The sequence below is a fragment of the Leguminivora glycinivorella genome, chromosome 1 (genome assembly GCF_023078275.1).
Source record: "Leguminivora glycinivorella isolate SPB_JAAS2020 chromosome 1, LegGlyc_1.1, whole genome shotgun sequence".
Classification (NCBI taxonomy): Eukaryota; Metazoa; Arthropoda; class Insecta; order Lepidoptera; family Tortricidae; genus Leguminivora; species Leguminivora glycinivorella.
The window spans coordinates 30,324,872-30,338,361 of NC_062971.1; the positions used below are offsets into that span (position 1 = coordinate 30,324,872).

General features: G+C 34.7%; 1 protein-coding gene across 1 annotated transcript in view; it reads right to left on the reverse strand.

Annotated features, from left to right (window-relative positions):
* LOC125241053 (ATP-binding cassette sub-family G member 4) overlaps positions 1 to 8,456 on the reverse strand; it is a 54,879-nt gene extending 46,423 nt beyond the window's left edge. Inside the window, exon 1 of the mRNA XM_048149529.1 lies at positions 8,166 to 8,456. The gene's annotated coding sequence lies outside the window, so the exon portion shown is untranslated. The remainder of the gene's footprint in view (positions 1 to 8,165) is intronic.
* Positions 8,457 to 13,490: the final 5,034 nt, after the last annotated feature.

Here is a 13,490-nt window from a genome sequence, read left to right on the forward strand (position 1 = left end):
AGAACTGATAATTTAAATAAACGTTATATCATTTACATAATCTAGTAGTGGACATAGTTCTAAATCAAGACTGACGTAGATAAGTAATACTGGTTATGCATTTTCTTATACAATTATTATATATTATGTCTAAAAATTAAAACGCTTCAACCTATACCGATACAGATGCAGGAATTTCTATTTAGGGAACAAGGTAGCCGAATAGGTATTTAGTACAATATATTTTTACTTTTAACTGCAAACAAAAAAAATAGAACGAATTCGGACACTAAATCCGTACTAATATTATAAATGGGAAAGTGTGTGTGTCTGTTTGTTTGTCCGTCTTTCACGGCAAAACGGAGCGACGAATTGTCGTGATTTTTTAGGTGGAGATAGTTGAAGGGATGGAGAGTGACATAGGCTACTTTTTGTCTCTTTCTAACGCAAGCGAAGCCGCGGGCAAAAGCTAGTAATAGATAAAGAGATAAAAATCACTTCCATTGTTTTGACACGACCTAATGTGGTTTTTATACGAAAGGATTTAGGCTCAATGGGTGAAGTGAAGCTTAACGGAAAATGGCAAGCAAAACTAAACTAAATTATACATACTTTTTGATAAGCCTACTTAACCCTATTACTACTTATTAGGGTTAAGTAAGCCCTATTACTACTTATTTACTTAAACCTAATTTGTTTCTTGACTAACATTGATAAGTGGGCAAAGCTATGTCGCTCCTACAATAGTGCCAGCGAAATGTACCTCTATAACAATTAAGTAAGTTACACACACTATTAAGCATATATCTATGTCAATGTTACTTGATAAGGCTACGGGCATGGCAGTTATTGTTAAAACAGTCTGTCACTGACTATGCAAGTCTGTACATACATGTTTTGTACTATACAGAAGCCTATGATAATAAAATGCAAACTTAAACATCTCTTGACATCTCTTGATCGCACGCGACGTGCACGCGACCATTTAATTCAAAGAGATAGCTAAATATGTAAGTAATATTGTCATTTATTTTGTTAATATACCTAGGCATTTTCGTTCTTGCGCTTACTTTTTTCAGCGTCTAGGCTCGTGTCACGATAAGGAAGTGGCCGAAAATAGCACTAAAGTGAATGGACTTTCCAATGGACATAACATTGCTTCCGTTTCTACACTGGCTATTTGCGTAACAATCACACTACCTACATACACACTAGAGCAATGAAAACATCATTTATAGACATTCTATACAATGTAACTTTTACGGGAGACGAATTTTAACATATCTTACGAGTATCTCAGGCAGTGGTTATTTTATTGTGTCATAAAGAAAATACTAAATGGGCCCTGTCCTTAATAAACGAGACATCTCAAATTAATTATAACATAAAAACCCTAATATTTTAATATACAACTTCATTTAAAAAAGCAACATTTAAAATGTTGTAGCAAAATTTTTGTTTTTGTAATTCAAGATATTCATGCCTCAAAAACGGACAGACGATATCTTTTGTGTGGTTGCAGGCTTTTGTTTCGGTTGCCACAACAGAGCACACATTTTTAATGTACAACGAAACTTTAGTTTTGTCTAGGTATTTGTTTTATTGAAAATAAGAAAGTGCTCTATTTAAAATTATTAAAGTTTTTGAAAGAATTGCTCTCAATGAAATCAAGTTGCAACAGTACATATATTATGTAGTGCTGAAAGATTTCCCTTCGTATTGTTACGGAAACGTAGGAACATATCATGCTATTTCAGTCAGTCTCAGCACAAGATGTACTGAGTGTACTGACATTGAATGAACTAGCATGATAAATACAAACGTTACCGAAAAATACGAAGGAAACCCTTTTCGCACTACATCTGTACTTACCTACGATAACATTTTTACCACATCTCACACAGTTCTAAGTACATGCTCTTATCAGTCATTAACTTAAGCAGTGAATGCGGTGATTCATCGTTCTCAATTTTCTATTCTACAGAATCTTGATGTATCATCAACTAAACGAAAGAGATTCCATAAAGCCGCTGAAACCTATGGCTATGCTATGGCTTTGTGGTTTGTGGCAATACTGTAATGTCGGCATTCAGAAACACCATTACACTGATTAAGTTATAAATGTAGTATACCTAGGTACCTATTACAGTTATGGAATGAAAGTTCCTTATTTAAAAACATAAAACATCGAACTAGGAAAACATAACGAAAAAGAAGTAAAATAGGTATAAGTAAGTTAGATACAAACTCGTCTCGTAAGGGTTACTGTCATTCTTCGTGCCTCCCGCCTTCCATACAATACGTTTACCAAGGAAATGTTATTCAAGTTGTTTTCTTAAACATTACGTTTTAGGTATAATTAAGTCTCTCAAAGAACTATTCACGACTCGAATACTTAACTATGCGAACGCATATATTGAATGGTTGAATTATTCGAATCGATGAAATTAATCGTCACTCAAGTACAATACCCGCAGATGAAACAATGACTCAAATAGCAACTGATGACAATAGTGATTCACAAAGGGTTAACGTTTCTTTGTCTGCATCGATTTATATAACCAGTTCGTTATTTATAATCTCGTAAAAAGATGTTTATGTATATCCAATATCAAATACCGACTGTCACTTGTAAACCTCTCTTTATCTCTTTTATATTTCGCTGTTTCAGTTCAGAAACTCATAAACGTCAACTCCAAAATATCATTGGTAACAAGCGCGCCAGTTTCGTAGTCAAGTGATATTGATATCCTCTGTTCACGGCCTTGTTTTCGTTGCGGTATGACGAACATATCTTTCCTATTTTAGGAGACCGATGGGTCAGATTAAGGCGCATTGTAAATGCCGAAGATTGCAAACTGCGGGCATCTTTCTGTTAGAGAGATATTGACGAATTGCAAATTCCGGTGTTAGCGGCAGGCCCTCTGACACAGTTTTCAGGATTAATTGTTTCGCTTCCTCTTTTTATGAAACGCACGCATACGTTGACATGGTTTTACCTTAATCCGTTTCACGAATTGAGCTTGTTAACATGTTTCACACATTTCATGCAGGCCTATAATTTCAATCCAATAGAACCGGGTCGCAAAAGTCACAAATGACTTCCTGCCGGTTTGTTGGTCAGTCCGAAAAGTAGTACATTAGGAATGAGGCAAGAGACGAATGGCCTAATCTAGCGGCCGACACCCTCGGGCCGTTTGGGAATTTTCAAATCCTTGATAACAAATATAAAATGGAACGTAGCCGTAGCCGTAGGGTGTCATAGCTATCCCGCGATAGAGCTGGAAGCAAGAATGCGTTCCGATCGCCACATAGCGTCAACGATGGTCGCTTTGACTAGGCCAGCTGGTCATTAAAAAGTTTCTGGACAACTTTTCGTAAATGTTCTTGAACATTTTTTGTATGGTCTTTACCCAATTACCTAACTCAGAATTAGTCATTGGATGACAGTATCGACACTTTCATCGTGACAAATGAGAACGAAATTCCAAAATGATATTTTCAATACAAATCCGTTTTCAAATCAAAGTCAAACTTGGAAATTTGTTTAATACGTGTAGGCGAAAACAAGTTGTTTTCATTCAACAAAACAACGTTATCGTTGTCATAAATTAACAAACGACGCTGTTTACGTCGGCGGAAGTCTCAACTCTCAAGTGGGTAAGCAAGCCTACCGTTTGTCTAATTTAACCTTTTTAGGGTTCCGTACCAAAAAGGTACAAAAGGAACCTGGAACCCTTATGGCGCCGCTCTGTCCGTCTGTCTGTCTGTCACATTATTAAATATCTCGAGAACTACTTATGCTATCGCTTTGAAATTTGGAATACTTATGAACATCGTTAACCTCTACAAATTGAAAGTATTATTTTTTTAAATTTATTAATATTATTAAAGAAAATGGCCAAGATGAAAGGGGGGCAAACTGTAAATTTCAAGTAACTAGGTCAAGTAAGGTATCTTTAGAAAGAGCTCAAACTGTACATATCAAAACAATTTTTTATATTTTTTTGGTTTAGGAAAAAAAATGTTTTTTGAAGGAAAATGTAAAAAAATAACCCGAGCGTCCTTGCGACATGTCGTAAATTATTGAAGTCGAATAGTCTTGATTTTATTTGGACATTGTCTAACAATAAAATTGTATATTAAAATATTTCTCGTTATGTGGGAAATTGAGTCTTGAGGGATTTAGTCATGTTTGTAGTTCTATGAATAACATTTTGATGATTCAACTATTAAAAGTTTGTACGGAACCCTCGGTGAGCGAGTCCGACTCGCACTTGACCGGTTTTATTTTAGGTTAAGGTCATATTAATTTTCATAAGACTGATAATAGATACAACTAAAAATGATAATATGTTTTATAATATAGTGACAACATTTTATATTTATACGATTATTTAAGTCTATAATGACAAATATTTGACATAGGGCTGGAAGATAGATGACATTGCAAAAAATCGCAAACCTTAATTCCAATTAAGTAGGTAATTATTTTAAAACTTTTTTAAAGATGTTTCGTCTGCTAATAATATATTATCGCCTGAGTTTTAAAAGCTAACCTTTTTAACCTACGATACTTAAGTAGAATTTACTGTAATTGGGTGATAATTACTATACCTACATTAACATTTTATTTTTATTTTTAGGTAGTTTATTAAAAATAAATAAAACAAAAGTTTTATTTTGTAAGTAGGTTATGTTCAACGTCTTTAAGGTATATTTTGACTTTGATTATTTTACATGACAATAACGATCCTAAATTTTCTGTTAAAAAAAAAGTAACGGTAGGATAGGCACTCAGGAAGAGTTAATAAAAAAAATATAATTAATTAAAACATTTTGAGATAAAAAACGGTCTTCTCTAATTCTTTAAACACCGAAATTTTGCGTGAAAACAATTTCTTTTGACAGAGTTTTTTGCCAAAGAAAACCTACGATGCCATTCATTCTGCACGTAAGTTCAACCGCAAATACTAAAGAGGATTTCCGTTCAGAAAGCCTTGAAATAAATTAGCTATTACTTTTATCGTACTGGGTCGTTGAACTACTTAAATCTAAGTATTTCTTAGTCAACCTTTCATGAAAATACAACGTTTCTCTTGCACTGTTACAGAACCACATGTGAAGTAAATTACCAGATATAAACGATGTATAGTGAACTAATTTTTTTAAGTAGATTCACAAACTTAAGGATGCAGACAGACGCTGACAAGTTTGTAATTAGCAATAAACTTCCGCCTGACGACTTCCGTAAAGAGGACGTTGACAAGATTAAGTTAGTTGCTTCGGAATATCAAAATTAAGATAAAGCAGTTACATTACATGCAAAACTTTGCAAGTTGAAAGACGAGACTGCAGCTAAATATATGAGTAGCATTGAGTTGATGAAATAAATAACACACAGATTACATTAGGAGACGGTACGGATGTGTACAAACATTCGGATTATGCAAATACAGTTGTTTATTGTTCGGTACTACGATAGGTATACCTAATGTAGGACAGGGTACGAAAGATTGCTTCCGTTCTGTCTGGAATTTTACTTATCTTGGTGAAAAAAATCTTGATACAGGCTTGTTTTCTGAAAGCTTTTACCAGTATGCAACTGGACTGCATGCATGCATGATTCAATATGCTCAATTGAATAAATAAAACTTCAGATATCCTACATTTATGACGTGTCAGAGAGATATCGTATTACCATGTCTATTTTATGGCAAGGTTTAAGTAAACTCGTTAACGTGATATTTGGCTACTTCTACAAGTACATAGGTACTTTCCCACATTCAAAATCCGTTTTCTTTTTACTGGTAACGGTAATCTTAATATTAAGAACAACTCAGTCAAAAGATATTTCAAAAAAATCTTTAAAATTGAGGTTCCGCTCTCGACTCTTTCCTCCTTCAAAACTTAATCAATCGGAACGAAATTTGAGAATCTGAATAACAATGAAATAATCTATGTCGGACCGTTTAGCTTTTTTGGTTAATTGTTACCAATCTTGAGTATCACACCTTTTTTTGCGCCACAATGAAAAAGGCCGTTTTTGGATTTTTTTGATTGGCTCTAGAGTCTTTAAAAAGCAGAATATCAAAAAAATCAAAACGGTCCGACACAGATAAAAATAATAACAATCTGTGTTGAAAAAATCATTGCTCTATCTTCAAAAACCAGGGAGGAAATAGTCGAGAGCGTTTGTATGGAGAATTGACCCCTACCGTATCGTCTTAAAACAAGATGGCATGCTGGCTTACTTTTCGCTGCAGCTTTGTGCCTACCTAAAATAAAGTTGCATTGCCCCAATTTGAGGCCGAATATAGCAACTAACCTTATTAATGGTAGCAATAGGTTTAACGATAATGGACCACGGTTCGAGTTAAGCCATGCTAGCGTGTGAAACTTAGTAAGGTACTCGTATAAGTGGTACTATTATGTCATGCCGCCTATACGGCGTGGATATTTCTGCGCATAGCTCGCAACCCCTGACTGATTACAAGCATGGCTCAGTAACCTCATAAAGTCTTGTAATGGAGTAATCGGAGCAATGAGTATGCGTCGAATTTTCTTAATCGCACAACATCTGTGCTTTTGAGTATGAATCGTTTTTAGTTTGACGGCCAATAGAATTCTAAAAGATTGAGAATAACGGTCCTAGAACTTATCACATCGGGGTCACCAATTTAGAGAACTTACTGATCAATTAGGTATAGAATTTAAAAAACGACCAGATACGATTAGGGTCAAAAATGACTTGTTTTCGATCAAAAATGTTACTTAGTGTATTGTGGAGTGTATTCAAATTCAATTGGCTTTTTCTATCACCGATTGTCATCTTGGCCCAATAATGGCAGAAGGCTGGTCGTCCGCAATAATCACGCTCCAAATTGCCTGTCGGGGCAAAAACTTCAATTCAACTGAGGCTGTCATTACTACTCGCTTAATAGAAGACATTTGTGGCAATTTATCAAGAGATACGTTGTTATTTGTGATTATGTGTATGTGGGAGTTATACTTTTTATATAAAAATAACCTAATAACTATATGATTTTTAGTTTCAAATGCGTCATGCAGCCTTTGCTAGAAAATAAAGGTTAAATCTAGGTTTACATAACGAACCATTTCAACCGCAGCGTTGAAGCCATGAAAGCAAATGTCGAAAGATGTTTACAACAAAATGGATATATGTACCTAAATTTACAGGTATAGCAGCAGCTGAAACTTTATAAATACAGTTGTTTTAACCAAGAAGCCACAAAAATTATAAAGTGTTTTAAGTCCATGATAATAGAAAGATCAAGATACGAGTACTTTTATATTTGCGAATATGTAAAACTAACCTAGCTAACGGCCCGATTCTACCTTTACGAGTAAGACAATCGTATGATATGTCAAATATTAGCTCTGGATACGATATGGATCGGATATGTCAGTGTCAAAGTGACATTTTTGTTTAAAGAAACTTCAATGACATATGCGATCCTTGTGGTATTCTTATCTATTTAAGCATCATAAAGTATGAATTCAAATTTGCGCTGACAGTCAAGAGGAGCTACAGTCTTCCTGCTCTACCGACCTTCTGTCAGTGGAAAGGGTTTGTGTAAGAACACAAGAGTTACGAAAGAACTTGTCTTTGGTCTTCTTTTCTAGACGGTCTCCTTCACATTGACCTTACATAATGTTTTTAAAATGTATTCAAATTACTAGAAATACTATAATGTTTTGTAGATTTTTTTCGCAATAAATAATAGTAGGTATATTTGAAACAGGTGTAGAACAAGTTGTGTTTATTTATATTAGAGAGGTATGGTCTAGTTGGTCTAAATATTTTCGCATTAATTTGCAGAATTTATTGCCAAATTAAAAGGTGAGGTAATTAATTCGGTTTAAAGAGTATATAAACTGTCCCATCAGTTCTATTAAATCTCCCAAATCGTTGTCACGCTTGAATGTACACTTTCTTATCTCATTTATTTTAATTCACTAGAATGCCACTTATAAATATTGCATAGGTAGTTTTTTTGGTGGGTGGCACTGTCATTATTTAATGAAATGGAAAAAAGAAAGCAGTAATATCTGAAAGGATTTGAACACATTGTTATTTTTGACACCGTTTAAACACAAAACAATTTACTCTTTGTTTTCCATTTGCATTCAAATTCCTGCAGATGAAAACTACATTAAATTACCTGAAACACACACGATGCACAAATAAAAATTCACAGACACTGCACAGATAATGTATCCTAATTCGATAGGATCAGTAGGTTAGTGTTCCGGAAAGGTCGAGCGTGGAGCCGACGCGCAGGCTGGTGTGCTACTGACTGGTGGTGTTGCCGCTGCCGCTCTCTTGGCCGCCAGTCGCTGCCGAGCCGCGAACAAAGACCACAGCTGTTCAATGTTTGTGAACCCTAGACGCTGTCATCGATTGACGAATACATTGCCAGTGATGTAACATGCCTAGTGCCTACCCTATATGCTCCGCGACCCGCCACACTACGAAAATATCAACCAAGCTGATCTTTGACATAATTAAAAATAGGTCCCAATTATAAAACAGTTGTATAACAATCAATACGATAAGTTTATAATATATAAACATTGGTGCACTCTCGGTGCGCGCGTACCGGTGGGTACGTGAGAGGCGAGATATTCCTGTCGCTGTCTCACATCGATTTCGGTCGTTGTGCAAGTCTCTGCCGGCGAGTGCATTCTCGGTGCACGCGTACCGACGGTTGGGTGAGAGGCGAAATATTGCTCTCGCGGTCTTACATCGATTTCGGTCATTGTGGAAAGTCTCTTTCACGCGCAATGTTGTTTCGCTCGCACCTATTGCACTGCGGACATTGGAGGCGTGCTTTCGGCTTGAAAATTAACTGTCCTATTTTGGGGTTAACTTCTGCATACGACAACTTTACGACTGTAAAAATAAACTTGTTCAGAATAGAAATAGTTCACGGTGGGTTTCCTTTCATTCTTTAAATAATTTTAGGCGAGCCGGAAAAGTCTGATCATGAATAAGTATTCAAAGATGCTCTAATGCCCTAAAAGTCATAAAACACACGCAAGCATTATTTGTTCTGTACCAATTATAATATTTATAATCATCAATCACTGTATTATAACGAAACCATTTTGCCAGAATATGGTTAATTATTATTATAATAATACTCTACATAATTATTTTCTACTTTATATTTAACAACTTTAGGAAATTCCTCCCAGACAAAAAAGACTGCGCTAGGAAGAGGTTTTCATTATTTTCAACTTATACAGCTCTACTGTTCCTGCCTACTCTACATGTCGGCTTTATAGGTCAGCAATTCCCGTCAACTTTGTACAATGCCACGTCAGCAAATTTTAATTGATCCTATTTTGTTACCAACATTTAGTAATATAATTCGACTTTCGTAAGATACATACAGGATAATTGTTATAATTAAGAAAATATAGATACTAGAGAACCTTAATGACGAAATAAAACTTAATAAAATCTCAATTCATCAACAAAATCTTGGTAACAAAATAGGAATTAATAAAAACAAATTTAACTTTTCCCTTAATTTTTGTACAAAGTTGACGGGAATTGCTGAGGTATACTTTCAGCATCCGCAGCTCTTCAGACAGTAAAGTGTCTCGCATAGAAATGCATCTAAAAAACATTCAGTTCTGTAATTTTATTTGGAACGTGGTAAGGTTTTGATAACACGAAATTATCTTAACCACGTGGCATCATAAAATGTTTTAAGTTCTGAATTTGCATAACAGGTACAAACACAAACCTACCTATCTATCTACTTTTAATGGCAAAGAAAAAATATGGAATCTCCCAATAAAAATTTTCATTTTTTTTCTAAAGTCTCGGGCCGTCAATACAACCTATACCTAAATTAAAAAGTATTGTGTTATAAGAGCCGAGGCCGTGACAACACAAGAAAGATAGTCAATGGTTCAATGTACTGGGACCCACCCAACTAATCTCAAAGGCTCAAACCATATAACACGGTCCAAGGGGCGTGGCAAACATGTAATATGTAAAATGGAAAACAATAGAACCTAGGAATGAAAATGTATCAGGATGAAAGTTAATTGAAGTATACATTAATTTAGGTTCATCTGGCGATTTATATCAAAGATCTCCTAAGTCAAGAACAACATCCATGGCACTGGTACTCATTTGACGAAAGCGACTTCCATCCAAATTTCTACCCCTTGGTTCCCTACACATAAAAGTGAAATAAACTAAACAACCTATTCTAGTAATAAAATAGTTGGAGACCGCAAGAACTGTTTGTTACAATATTTGCCATGTCATGAGCTGTCAAAATGTATTATGAATTACACTCATGATTTATTAACAGTTCTCGACAGCCCAGAAAGGCATCTTACAGCCGTTACTAAGAGTTTATTCCACTTTGAACCCAATGCCTAAGATTGTAAGGGCCTTGGCTAGATTTCCGTTAGGCCGGTAGGTGTTATTGTAATAGCTCAAAAAGCATAGACGAGTCGAAAGCTCAGCTGATCCCTGTGGCCACGAAATTACGCAAACTGAAGGGATAAGACATTTCACTATTTGACGGATGCTTTATCCACGTGGATAAAATAAAATATTGCATATTATGATAAAATATTGCATATTATGCTTAGTGCTAAAAGACAGGACTCCTTAATTCGAAAATTTTAGTTAGTAAAGATTAGTAGTTAAGTATAAAACAAAATACCCATTGTAATAGGCTAGTTTCCTATACTTAAAATAAAATATTTTATGCAGTACACGAAATAAAGCACCACAAAGAAATATATGGACAGTTTAAACATAATTTCTATTTAATAAGTCAAAGAGTAAGATATAAAGTAAATGAATTGACCGTGACGTTACTCCTCAGTATTTCATAGTAATTCCATATTGCAAGTCGTTTTGGCAGTAGATACTTAATAAAAAGGAGCTGATTTTACTAGTAGGAAACTAGCCTATTTTTTTCTTTATAAATAAACAGTTTTTTTTTTTCTTTTATACTCAAATCGTTTTGGCAGTACTCAATTTAGGAACACAGGTGTTCGAGATAGTAGGTCAACCAATTGGAACCTAGGCTTTCTTTATAACCATGTCAAAATGACAAGCAATAAGAGATTTCTTACAATCTGACTTATAACGTCAAAAGGGAGATGCCCTCAATTTAGGAACACAGGTGTTCGAGATATGTCCTCTGGAGATCGCTTCTCGTCTTAATTATTTTTTTAGGTTTCAAATAGGTTTAGATACCACCATTTCGAACAAAACATACCTATTAATCGCACGTGCTTCCAATCAAGTGAACGAATCTAATAGTCGTATCAAAACAAAATTATACGCGTATCATGTTCTCGAATCTGAATCGGGCATGTTATCCGTCATAATCCAAATCCCTAAAATAGTAAGTTCTTCAAGAGCGAAACGGAAGGGAAAAATCGAAAAAAAATCTGCAATGGAAAAATACCTACATTTATTGGTTTTATGCTACTTACAGTGTAAACATTTGAAAATGTAGCGTAACGCATCTTATCTAAACAAATTCGATACTGAAATGTCCAGATTTTTAATTAAAAATACACTATGAGGTCTGCGTGACCATTTCGTCATTACTTTGAAAAAAACTTGTATCTTCTTCTGTCAATGAAAAGAAAAATGTAATAAGTATGTATGCAATGCATATAGACTTACTGCGTTTTAACTTTGAGGAGCAGTGTGAGATACGAGATTTTTTCAAAGTAGTGACGATTTTCATATTAGCGTATTTACGATTAGATATTATCATCCTGGCAAGCCACAAAGGGTCTTACTAAATTACTTGAAGCATCGAAAACATAGATCACTTATTTCTGAAAATTATCTAGTCTGTAGTTTCTGTTTTCAGCCCTTACATTATAAAGAAAACTTCCCCAAATTGGCCCTTTTACTAGTATGTTAAAAATAAACCTCTTCCTTGAGCCACCGACTTAGTAAACAATGGCAACTATTTATTATACGGCCAGGTAGGTCGTCGACCGGGTCGTAAGCTCGTACTTTAGTCGGGTGAAATCTAATTTGCCTGCTAACTTACTAAATCACCCGCTACAATATTTTACCAGACAAGCCTTAAAATATATTTCCTTGAAGTTCTTTCATTTTCTTCGTTTATAATTCGTATCTTGTTGAAGATAATCTTAATTCTTCATTAATGTTCTAAAGCTGCCGATTTCTCTTCGTAAAAGTTTAAGCCCTGCCGATTAGATTTGTAATCGAGAAGTTACTGAGATTTGTAACTAAAATTAGTTGGAGCTCGCTGCATTATATGACTCCATCGTAGGCCACGTCTTTGCCTTTGGCTGGTCTGTGGTCAAGAGTAAGCCCATTATTTGTAAGATTTTGCCGTGCTATTAAAGTACATAACACCCAAAATAATCGTTGTCAACCCAAAAATAATTAATGAGCACCAATGTTGTTACCGCATTTTATTACAACATGATACTCAAATACTAAGGTAACTGTACACTATTCCGGGATAGTAAAATGTCGTACATTATTCCGGGATACTTTGGTTTTTGCCGCAAAATAAGGAAATTTTCAGTAAAATCTTAATTTAATGCAGTATTTCATTAACTATAGATCAAATAGAACCGAAAAAGTCGATTTTCGGATATGTATCATATCTTTTGAAGCCGTGAGGCACCTCCAAACGCGTCAGTCGCAACCACGCAGTGGTTTCTATAGGCGTGTTTGACGGTGAGCTTAACGCGGCAGCGGAACTTCTTAAGAGTTTACTGAGATGCGGGTAAGTTTATTTATATTAAATTTGTATCAGAATTGTCTTATAGTTATTAAAAGACATTTATATCATCGTTTCAAATTAATATAAAGCATATTTTAATTAAAATACCCGCTCCCGGAATTATGTACACCATTTTGACGCGGTGTACATAATTGCGGGAGTATCACGGAATAACGGAAACACAGTCCGTAATGTTTTTATGTTTTATTACTATTTGTGGTGAAGTATATTTATATACTTGATGTAAATATATTGAGTAAATATTACAGATTATAGTGACATAATTACGGTATATATATTTTTTAGATTTTAATCTCATTATCGAGTACGAAATGTATACTCGTTGAGTAATACGTGCGAAGTATTGGAGTGTGGCATCGATATTAAATTTGTGTTATTTCGTAAAATTAAGGCACAAAAGTTATTTATTTTGATGTTTTGAGTGTAATTGTTATATAATCTTCCAATGTACTATTTAAAAAAATCTTGTTTGTCTTTTAATATAGCCTTTGTTTTGACTGCCGTAATTAAGTACACGACTTTATATGAGTGTATCTTATTCCGGTATGCCTATATAAAGTATACTAGTTTTTTAAAGGTGCGCGGGGCCCGAGGGCCCCGCGGTGTTCTTTTTTTGTTTTGCTTTTTGTTTTTGAGCTATGCTTATGCTTTTTGTTTTAGAGCTATGCTTATGCTTTTTGTTTTTGAGCTATGCTTTTTTGTTTT